General features: G+C 44.8%; 1 pseudogene; it reads left to right on the top strand.

Moving 5' to 3' along the window:
• The window catches only part of LOC125285999, a 14003-nt pseudogene extending 9985 nt beyond the window's left edge, over positions 1–4018 (top strand).
• Positions 4019–10286: the final 6268 nt, after the last annotated feature.

The raw sequence follows: 10286 nt of genomic DNA on the forward strand, positions 1-10286 counted from the left end.
ACACAGACCATCGTAAGAGAACACACACACACACACACACAGACCATCGTAACAGAACGCACACACACACACACACCTACCTGTCCTCTCAGAACACACACATACACACACACACACACATACACACACACACACACCACACACACACACACACATACACACACACACACACACTTCTCTCCCACACTTACACATGAACTCACTTTCTTTGCTGTCTTTCCCCAGCTGAGGATGTTTGACTTGAATGGTGATGGAAAACTTGGCCTGTCCGAGATGGCGAGGTAAGTGTGTGTGTGTGTGTGTGCCTGACTGCATGTGTGTGTGTGTGTGTGTGCATGCTGCATATGGATATGTGCAGGGCTGTGTTGTGTCTTACTGGTTTTGTTTTTCTCTTTAGGCTCCTCCCCACAGAAGAGAACTTCCTGCTCAAGTTCCAGGTGAGCACACTCCGCAGCTTCTGATTGGCTGAATACTCCGCAGCTTCTGATTGGCTGAATACTCCGCGGCCTCTGATTGGTTAAGAATTCTACAGTCTCTGATTGGTTGAGAATTCTACAGCCTCTGATTGGTTGAATACTCCGCAGCCTCTGATTGGTTGAGAATTCTACAGCCTCTGATTGGTTGCATGATTAGTTAAATGCTATCAGGGGAAGAGTTGCTGAATAAATTATGTCTGGATGCGGGTGGCGTGGCTGTTATTCCAGCCAATGTCTATTATGTCTGATCATTGGAATCCGGTTTGTAAGAGTGAGAGATGTAGAGATGCAAATGAACACTCATGCTAATATATGATATAGGATTGGATATGATCAGTCAGGGTTTGATTCATCATCTGTCTCCAGCAGCCACACACACCCTTCCTCTCTGAACACACACACACACATACACACACACACACGCGTGTACACACACACACACACCTACCTGTCCTCTCAGAACACACACATACACACCTCTCCTCTCAAAACTCACATGCAAACACACACACACACACACACACACACACACACACACACACGTCCTCTCAGAACAGAACAGTTCCATCTTGCCTTTTTCTAATCTTTTCATCACTTTGTCCTTCCAAGAAACACGTTTAGTAATCTGTCCTTGTGATGGAATACCTCCATTATCCATCAGTGTGTTAGTGTGTCTGTGTGTATGTGAATATGCGTATATGTCAGTGTGTATGTGATTATATGCCAGTGTGTGTGTGTGTGTGTGTGTGTGTGTATGTCAGTGTGTAAGTGTGTATATGTCAGTGTGTGTGTGTGTGTGTGTGTGTGTGTGGATCTGTACCAGCTGCAGATTTATATTTTCCCTGGCATACGGGCCGTAGATTGATGATCAGGATTACCCCAATCCCACAAGCGGTTATGGTAATCTCTATAGATTAATCTCCTCCTCGCCAAATCATCGCCAGTCGGACATGCCATATGAAACCTAGGTGATGTCCACTGTGGGGGAGTGATTCAGTGATTCAGGAGCACTGACCAATTACAATAAACATCCACTTCCTGGATACTAACCAATAAGAGGCCTTTATTTCAGAATAAACAACCACATACATAAACAACCACAGAAGAAGAGAAGAGAGATGAGAAAGGGGGGGAGGGGACCGAGGAGAGGAGAGAGGAGGAGAGGAAGGGAGGAGGAGAGGGAGGAGGGAGAGAGGGAGGAGAGGAGAGGGAGGGAGAGGAGGAGAGGGAGGGAGGAGGAGAGGGAGGAGGAGGAGGAGGAGAGGGAGGAGGAGAGGGAGGGAGGGGAGGAGGGAGGGAGGAGAGGAGAGGACCAGGAGAGGAGAGAGGAGGAGAGGAAGGGAGGAGGAGAGGAGAGGAGAGAGGAGGAGGAAGGGAGGAGGAGGAGGAGAGGAGAGAGGAGGAGAGGAAGGGAGGAGGAGAGGAGAGGAAGAGAGGAGGAGAGGAAGGGAGGAGGAGAGGAGAGGAGAGAGGAGAAACCTTCTGCATTCTGTCATCCCTAATACAGGGTGACCCCCATTTCTTCACTGCTGGAAAGAGGCGATACTGACTCTAGAATAGAGAGAGCACTACTGATCAGAGAACATTACTGTACTGATCAGAGAACACTACTGTACTGATCAGATCAGAGAACAATACTGAACAATACTGTACTGATCAGAGGGTCAGGGTTAGCGGGTTATAGCTCTAGCTGGTTAGCGGGTTAGCAGGTTAGCGGGTTATAGCTCTAGCTGGTTAGCGGGTTATAGCTCCAGCTGGTTAGCAGGTTAGCGGGTTATAGCTCCAGCTGGCTAGCGGGTTATAGCTCCAGTTGGTTAGCAGGTTAGCGGGTTACAGCTCCAGCTGGTTAGCGGGTTATAGCTCCAGTAGGTTAGCAGGTTAGCGGGTTATAGCTCCAGCTGGTTAGCAGGTTAGCGGGTTACAGCTCCAGCTGGTTAGCGAGTTAGCAGGTTAGCGGGTTATAGCTCCAGCTGTTTAGCAGGTTAGCGGATTATAGCTCCAGCGGGTGGGACTGATCCTGTGAATTGTGTTTGTCCTCAGAGCATCAAAGTATCTGCTGAGCAGTTCCACTCCATCTTCAACTACTACGACAAAGTGAGTACCACAGTCTCTCTCTCTCTCTCTGTCAGGATGTACTCACAGGTACAAACACACACATACACACACACCTTTTTTCAGTTCCAATGGACAAGTACACTGAACATCAAAGAAAAGGCTTCTCCAAATCCCTGATCCTCTTAATAGAATTATGCAGCAAACCTATGCTGTCTTCTCTTCTTCTTATGCTGTATCTCTCTCACACACACACACACACACACACACACACACACACACACACACAAACACACACGCATGCAGACAGACACACACACAAACAAACACACACATGTTCACAGACTCACACACTTGAATAAAAGGTGTCTTAAGCCAGGGATTGACTGGTGTATAGAGAGTGATCGCAAATACACCTACACACACACACACACACACAGTGATGTTACAACACCGTAAAACACACCTGTTCTCTGAGGCCTTTGGCCTCTGACCCCATTCCCTACCCATCCCTTTGTTGCCAAGCGACCTTGGCGATCCTAAAAGGCGCTATATAAATGTAAGCTATTATTATTGTTGTTTTTCTCACCAGGATGGCAGCGGATACATCGATGAGCAGGAGCTGGACACTCTGCTCAAGGATCTGTTTGAGAAGAACAAAATGGTGAATATTGTGTGTGTGTGGAAGTGTACACTAAGAGGATTTCGGTGTAGGTAGATAGACAAATAGATCAGTTGATTTATTGGTTTGATTGGATTAATTGATTGTGATTGTGTGTGTGTGTGTGCAGGTGGTGGACGCTAAGAGCTTGTCGAGCTACAAGAAGAGCATCATGGCCCTGTCCGATGGAGGCAGACTGTACCGCACGGAGCTGGAGATCGTCATCTGCAAGGACCCGTCCGTCTGACCAATCACAGTGCAGCTCTCTCCTCATCGTCCAATCACCACCAGTTTAGGTGCATGTGCTGGTTCTGTCCTTCCCCTTCCACGCCCATCAGAGTGATGTCAGTGACCACGCCCATTTCCAAACAAACCCCTCCCACTCATAATAACCCGCCTATATTGCTTTGTGATTGGCACCTCTTGATGTTCTGAAGCAGCCTTTTTTTAAGGAACTTTTCAACATGACTGTTGGAGGAATGAATATATGTCACTTCACTGTAAAACAAAACATTATTTATCTCTGTACTTATTTATTGATTTATTTTAAATGTTAATATTATTGTTTCCAATGAAGTTAGTGTATCTCTTTTTCATCCTCATTTCAACATTATCTTCTTTCTCTCTCCTCTATTTCTCTCTCTCTCTGTTTTCTCTCTGTCTCTCCTCTATCATTGTGTAGTTCTTTCTCATCTCTCTCTCTCTCTCCCCATCTCTCTCCTCCTCTGTGCTTTGCTTCTGTTTGTTTTGAGTCGCCTGAGACCGGAGTCTTGCACTGTTCTACTGAGGCACTGCCTGGGAGCATCAGTAAAGATCTAGAGGAAATGTTCATCTGTCTCTGTCTCTGTCTCTGTATGTGTGTGTGTGTGTGTGTGTGTGTGCATTAGTGAGAGGGAGAGTGTGTGTGTGTCAAAGAGAGAGGAAGTGTGTGTGTGTGTGTGTGTTTGTCTGTGAGACATAAGGTGTGTGTGTGTGTATGTGCACTCCAGCGATGAATCTGTAGTAAAACATGAAGGTGTATAACTTTACGATACGATGAGATTATCTGGACGACGGCGTTCCATTTAGGATGATGAAAAGCAGTCAAAGCCATTAGGGGGTAATGTGTAGTGTAGTGTCAGCTGTATGTGTGGGTGTGTGTGTGTGTGTGTGTCCCTCTCTCCCTCTCTCTCCCTCTCTCATTCGCCCTCCCTCTCTCTCTGTCTCCTTTTCTCTCATCTCTTTTCTTTTATTTTGTCTTTATGGAAGTAAAACCTTGAATTAAACTTGAATCACTTTCACCATTCAGAGCACTGTAACATTTTTTCACACACACACACACACACACACACACACACACACCTCCTGGAAAAGGGAACAGGTCTAACCTTAACCATTCCTACGGGTCAGTTCTATTCAGCCCCCTATTCTAACAGGTCAGTTCTATTCAGCCCCCTATTCTAACGGGTCAGTTCTATTGTAACGGGTCAGTTCTATTCAGCCCCCTATTCTAACGGGTCAGTTCTATTCTAATGGGTCAGTTCTATTCTAATAGGTCAGTTCTATCGTAACAGGTCAGTTCTATTATAACAGGTCAGTTCTATTATAACAGGTCAGTTCTATTGTAACAGGTCAGTTCTATTATAACGGGTCAGTTCTATTCTAACAGGTCAGTTCTATTATAACGGGTCAGTTCTATTGTAACAGGTCCCTCAGTCTGACCCAGTCCACTCTGGCCCACCCCAGCCAGTCTGCTGGTTTTGGAGTTCACATCTCTCCCGTCAGAACGCAGATTTGGAGTTCACATCTCTCCCGTCAGAACGCAGATTTGTTTCAAGCAGATGGAGAACCAACAGATATAACATAATAGATAATAGAGATAAAACATAAAGATTAGATTCAACTTCATTAGATTACATTCAACACATTATTATTATTATTATTATTATTATTATATAAGATATAAGATGGAGGTCTAAGAGCTCACTTGTACCTGCTGTCACTGGCCTTTTACACAGCCTCATATCACATGAGTGTGTCAAAAATACATTAGTTATGTTTTTCTGTTGTATTCATGTCTAAGGGCTGGGTCTCCTCAGCTGGCTGTGACACTAATGGCCCCTTGGGGATAATAAAGGCCTTGAGCACCGCCGGGGTGGACAGACTCATCCAGATGCCACCTGGCCGGGGTGGACAGGCTCATCCAGATGCCACCTGGCCGGGGTGGACAGACTCATCCAGATGCCACCTGGCCGGGGTGGACAGACTCATCCAGATGCCACCTGGCCGGGGTGGACAGACTCATCCAGATGCCACCTGGCCGGGGTGGACAGACTCATCCAGATGCCACCTGGTTGTATGAGGTGGAGAGGATTGCTATGACTGAATCCACCAGAAGATGGGCAGACCTGTGTGAACCTGGCCCCCATGTTATTCAAAAAATGATTAAAAACACTGCTATTCGTTTGTGCTACGTTTGTGCCGTAAAAATGATCATTTGTGCTGTTAAGGGTTTTAAGTAATTAAACTTTACATTTTCTGGCCAATGACATCACACAGCCCCCCATACTTGTTCAAATTTCCCCAAAATAGTCTCAATCGTTTGTGCTATGTTTGTGCTCATTTGTGCCGTTAAAAGTAACATTTGTGCTACTATGTTTTTTTAAGATATTCCACGTTATTTGTTACACGTGTGACGTCATCCAGCCCCCCATCAATGTCCAAATCTTCCCAAAATGGTCTCAATCGTTTGTGCTATGTTTGTGCTGATTTGTGCCGTCAAAAGAAACATTTGTGCTACTATGTTTTCTAAGTTATTATGGTTTATTTATTACTTTATTGGCGCCACCAGCCCCCCCATCAATGTCCAAAACTCCCCAAAATGGTCTCAATCGTTTGTGCTATGTTTGTGCTGATTTGTGCCGTTAAAAATAACATTTGTGTAGCTATGTTTTTTAAGTTATCACACTTTGTTACAGGTGTGACGTCATCCAGCCCCTCATCAGTGTCCAAATCTCCTCAAAACAGCCGTGATCATTTGTGCTACGTGCATGCTGATTTGTGCCATTTAAATAAACGTTTGTAGGGTAGGCTTCTATGTAAATTTTCCAGCGGCCTTGTCCAGCAGTTGTAGCTTATGCTTGACATCACCCAGCCCCTCCATCAATGGCCTATACCCAATCGTTTGTGCTGACTGCGCCGACATTTCTTACTATGTTCCTACTATGTTTATTACACGTGATACCCAGCCCCATCAATGTGTTTTCTGTAACTATATTTTTACATTACCAAGTTCTATCTGCTATGCGCATGACATCAGTCTCACACACACTGGCCAAATCATCCCAAACAGTAGCCTACCAATGTTTTTCCTGATCTGAGAAAACATAAGTGTAAGTCAGCTGTTTCTTGGGTTTATAGCTAAAGAGTAGCCTATTCATTTAGTCAACTTTAAGTGCTAAAAAGGCTACAAATGTACCTTTAGTTTTAGTTTACTGTCGTATGACCTTCTTGCCCATCTGTAACTCTATAGCTTTGCTGCCTCCTTCCTTTCTGTTTTTGCTGTTTGCAAAGTTTCATATCCACGGTGGCCTTGGAGACTTGGGTCAGCAAGTAGCCTATGTGCTGCTTGTGTGCACAATCCACTGTAATTCTGATGCATAAAATTATTGAAGAAATACTTTTGGTTTATTTTAGAGAATATGGGCTACAGTGCAGTGATGAGTAATGGTAGGCCAACTTGGAGTGAATATACACACACAGGGGAAATTATTTCTCGTAAGTCTCTCGTAGCCCACTCCGTAGCTGCGTGATAGTAGGCCTACGCACACTGCTGTGCACACCTGCAGACGCTACTGGCCGGAGAATGGAGTGGTGTTTCTCCACAGCTGCCGACTAATGGCCAGCAGGTTTATTCTGGTAGTGGTTGCAGTAATTCTGACGTTATGCACAAGCAACTGGTGTAGGCTACTATAGAATCCTTGGCAGCACAAACAGCCACGTAAATAGTAGCACATGTTCTTTTCTTTTCTCAGTTAAGATCAGCATGATACAGCTTTGTAACTTAAAAAATATAACAACAACACAAATGTTTCTTTTTTTTAACAGCACAATCAGCACAAACGATTAGGACTACGATTGGACATTGATGAGGGGGTAGTGATGTCTAGCATAAACTACATCTGCTGGGCAACTTCTACATAGTACACAAACGTTTCTTTAAATGGCACAAATTAGCACGCACGTAGCCAAAGCGATCACAACTATTTTGAGGAGATTTGGACACTGATGAGGGGCTGGATGACGTCACACCTGTAACAAAGCGTGATAACTTTAAAAACATAGCTACACAAATGTTATTTTTAACGGCACAAATCAGCACAAACATAGCACAAACGATTGAGACCATTTTGGTAAGATTTGGACATTGATGGGGGGCTGGTGACGTCACACGTGTAACAAATAACGTGGAATATCTTAAAAACAACAACAAATGAGCACAAACAGAGCACAAACGATTGAGACTATTTTGGGGAAATTTGAACAAGTATGGGGGGCTGAGTGACGTCACTGGCCAGAAAATGTAAAGTTTAATTACTTAAAACCCTTAACAGCACAAACGATCATTTTCACGGCACAAACCGGCACAAACGTAGCACAAACGAATAGCAGTGTTTTTAATCATTTTTTAATAACATGGGGGGCCAGCTTCACGCAGGTGATGGGCAGCCGTGGACTACTGGTTAGCGCTTCGGACTCATAACCGGAGGGTTGCCGGTTTGAGCCCCGACCAGTAGGCACGGCTGAAGTGCCCTTGAGCAAGGCACCTAACCCCTCACTGCTCCCCAAGCGCAGCCAAGATTAGTGTGTGCTTCACCTCACTGTGTGTTTACTGTGTGCTGAGTGTGTTTCACTAATTCACGGATTGGGATAAATGCAGAGACAAAGAGTATTTATACTTATTTCACTATACTCTGACCACATTGGACACCCACACTGTCTTTTAAACTGTTTAGAGGAACTCTCCAGTACAGGCCCCTAGCCCTATGGTCCTGCTCACCAGAGGAGACACTGTGTGTGTGTGTGTGTGTAAATATGTGTGTGTGTGTGTGTGTGTGTGTGTGTGTGTGTGTGTGTGTGTGTAAATATATGTGTGTGTGTTTTGTGTGTGTGTGTATGTGTGTGTGTGTGTGTGTGTGTATGTGTGTGAGAGTGTGTGAGAGTGTGTATGTGTGTGTATGTGTGTGTGTGTGTGTGTAGATATGTGTGTGTGCGGGTATGCATGTACGCACGCTAGCTGTAATTATATAATTGTCTGTGAGAGAGAGCGTGTGTGTGTGTGTGTGTGTGTGTGTGTGTGCATGTCTGTGTGTGTGTGTGTGGGTGGTAAAAGTGTTCTCTCAGCTGCTCTGTGTCCCCCCTGTTATGTTTAATTAAAGAGCTCTGGGCTTCACAGACCTTCACCGCCGTCAGACAAACGCAGGAACGGAACTATGTGGAGAAATGCAGGAACGGAACTATGTGAAGAAACGCAGGAACGGAACTATCTGGAGTCTACATACAACTACACTAACAATGCCCGTCTACATATGGCTACACGTACAATGACAGTCTAAAGTCTTCTAACAATCTGTCTCCACCTGCACTAAAAATGTCTGTTTTGAATCAACACGGCACTAAGATAGTTTGGAGGCTGTGCTGTATGAGTGTTTGAGAGGCTGTTGTGTTGTATGAGCGTTTGAGAGGCTGTGCTGTTGTATGAGTGCATTGAGAGGCTGTTGAGAGGCTGTGCTGTTGTATGAGTGCATTGAGAAGCTGTTGAGAGGCTGTGCTGTTGTATGAGTGCATTGAAAGGCTGTTGTGTTGTATGAGCGTTTGAAAGGCTGTGCTGTTGTATGAGTGCATTGAGAGGCTGTTGTGTTGTTTGAGTACATTGCTTCCAGTGAGTCCAATCTACCAGTCGGTCATTCTGTTTATCTGTTGGCCTGTCTGTCCTATACATGTGATCTATCTTGTGCACGCACACACACACACACACACTCAGCAGTGAGTTTTAAATGAGATGAGCGAAACTCCAGTCTGAAAGGGTTTTTGGGCCCATTAGGTTAAGTGATTCTACTCTGATCCTGGCTTTTGGCCCAAGCAGCTGTGATTGGTGCGCTGAGGTGACTCTGAGCGAGACTGCCATATGTGCAGCAGGATGTGATGTCATAATAGCATGGACAAATCTTAAAAAATGTTGCTGATGCCAAATGTGTGTGTGTGTGTGTGTGTGTGTGTATGTGCATGTGTGCGTTCTTTGTGTGTGTGTGTGTGTGTGTGAGTGTTTGTGTGTGTGTGTGTGTATGTGTGAGTGTTTGTGTGTGTGTGTGTATGTGTGAGTGTTTGTGTGTGTGTGTGTATGTGTGTGTGTGTGTGTGTGTGTGTGTGTGTGTGTGTGTGTGTGTGTGTGTGTGTGCATGTGTGTGCGTGCATGCGTGCGTGCATGTGTTCTGTGTGTATGTGTGTGTGTGTGTGTGTGTGTGTGTGTGTGTGTGTGTGCGCACGCGCGTGCGTGCATCTGTTCTGTGTGTGTGTGAGAGAGAGGGGGGTTAAAATGTACATTCCAGATGACAGAACACACAGAGAACACAGAGAGCTGCCAGAACTAAGGACAAACCAGACCAGATCGAACACAGCACAGAGATCCAATACTGAACACACACACACACACATAAACAGAGATCCAATACTGAACACACACACATAAACAGAGATCCAATACTATGAGGGGCGTGCAAGACATTATTCATACTGCCTCTCTCACATACATACATTCTCCTCTCACATACATACATTCTCCTCTCACATACATACATTCTCCTTTTACATACATACATTAGAAGTTAACCAGGAAGTGAAATTAATATTGAGGGAAGTGACATATCAGGAAATACTTTGCAGGACATTATTCCTATTGTTCATACTTTTCCTAATTTGTTGCTCAGTATGATGTTATTCAAAGCCTTCAGGTGTACTTTTCAAGTGCTGTTTTTGTGGAGTTGTATTTTGTTGGTATGTGCCAATGGAGATGACATTAGGCATTTTTTTGGTGATGTTTTACGATGTGCTGAGGACAT

Source organism: Alosa alosa, chromosome 21 (genome assembly GCF_017589495.1).
Source record: "Alosa alosa isolate M-15738 ecotype Scorff River chromosome 21, AALO_Geno_1.1, whole genome shotgun sequence".
Taxonomy (NCBI): domain Eukaryota; kingdom Metazoa; phylum Chordata; class Actinopteri; order Clupeiformes; family Clupeidae; genus Alosa; species Alosa alosa.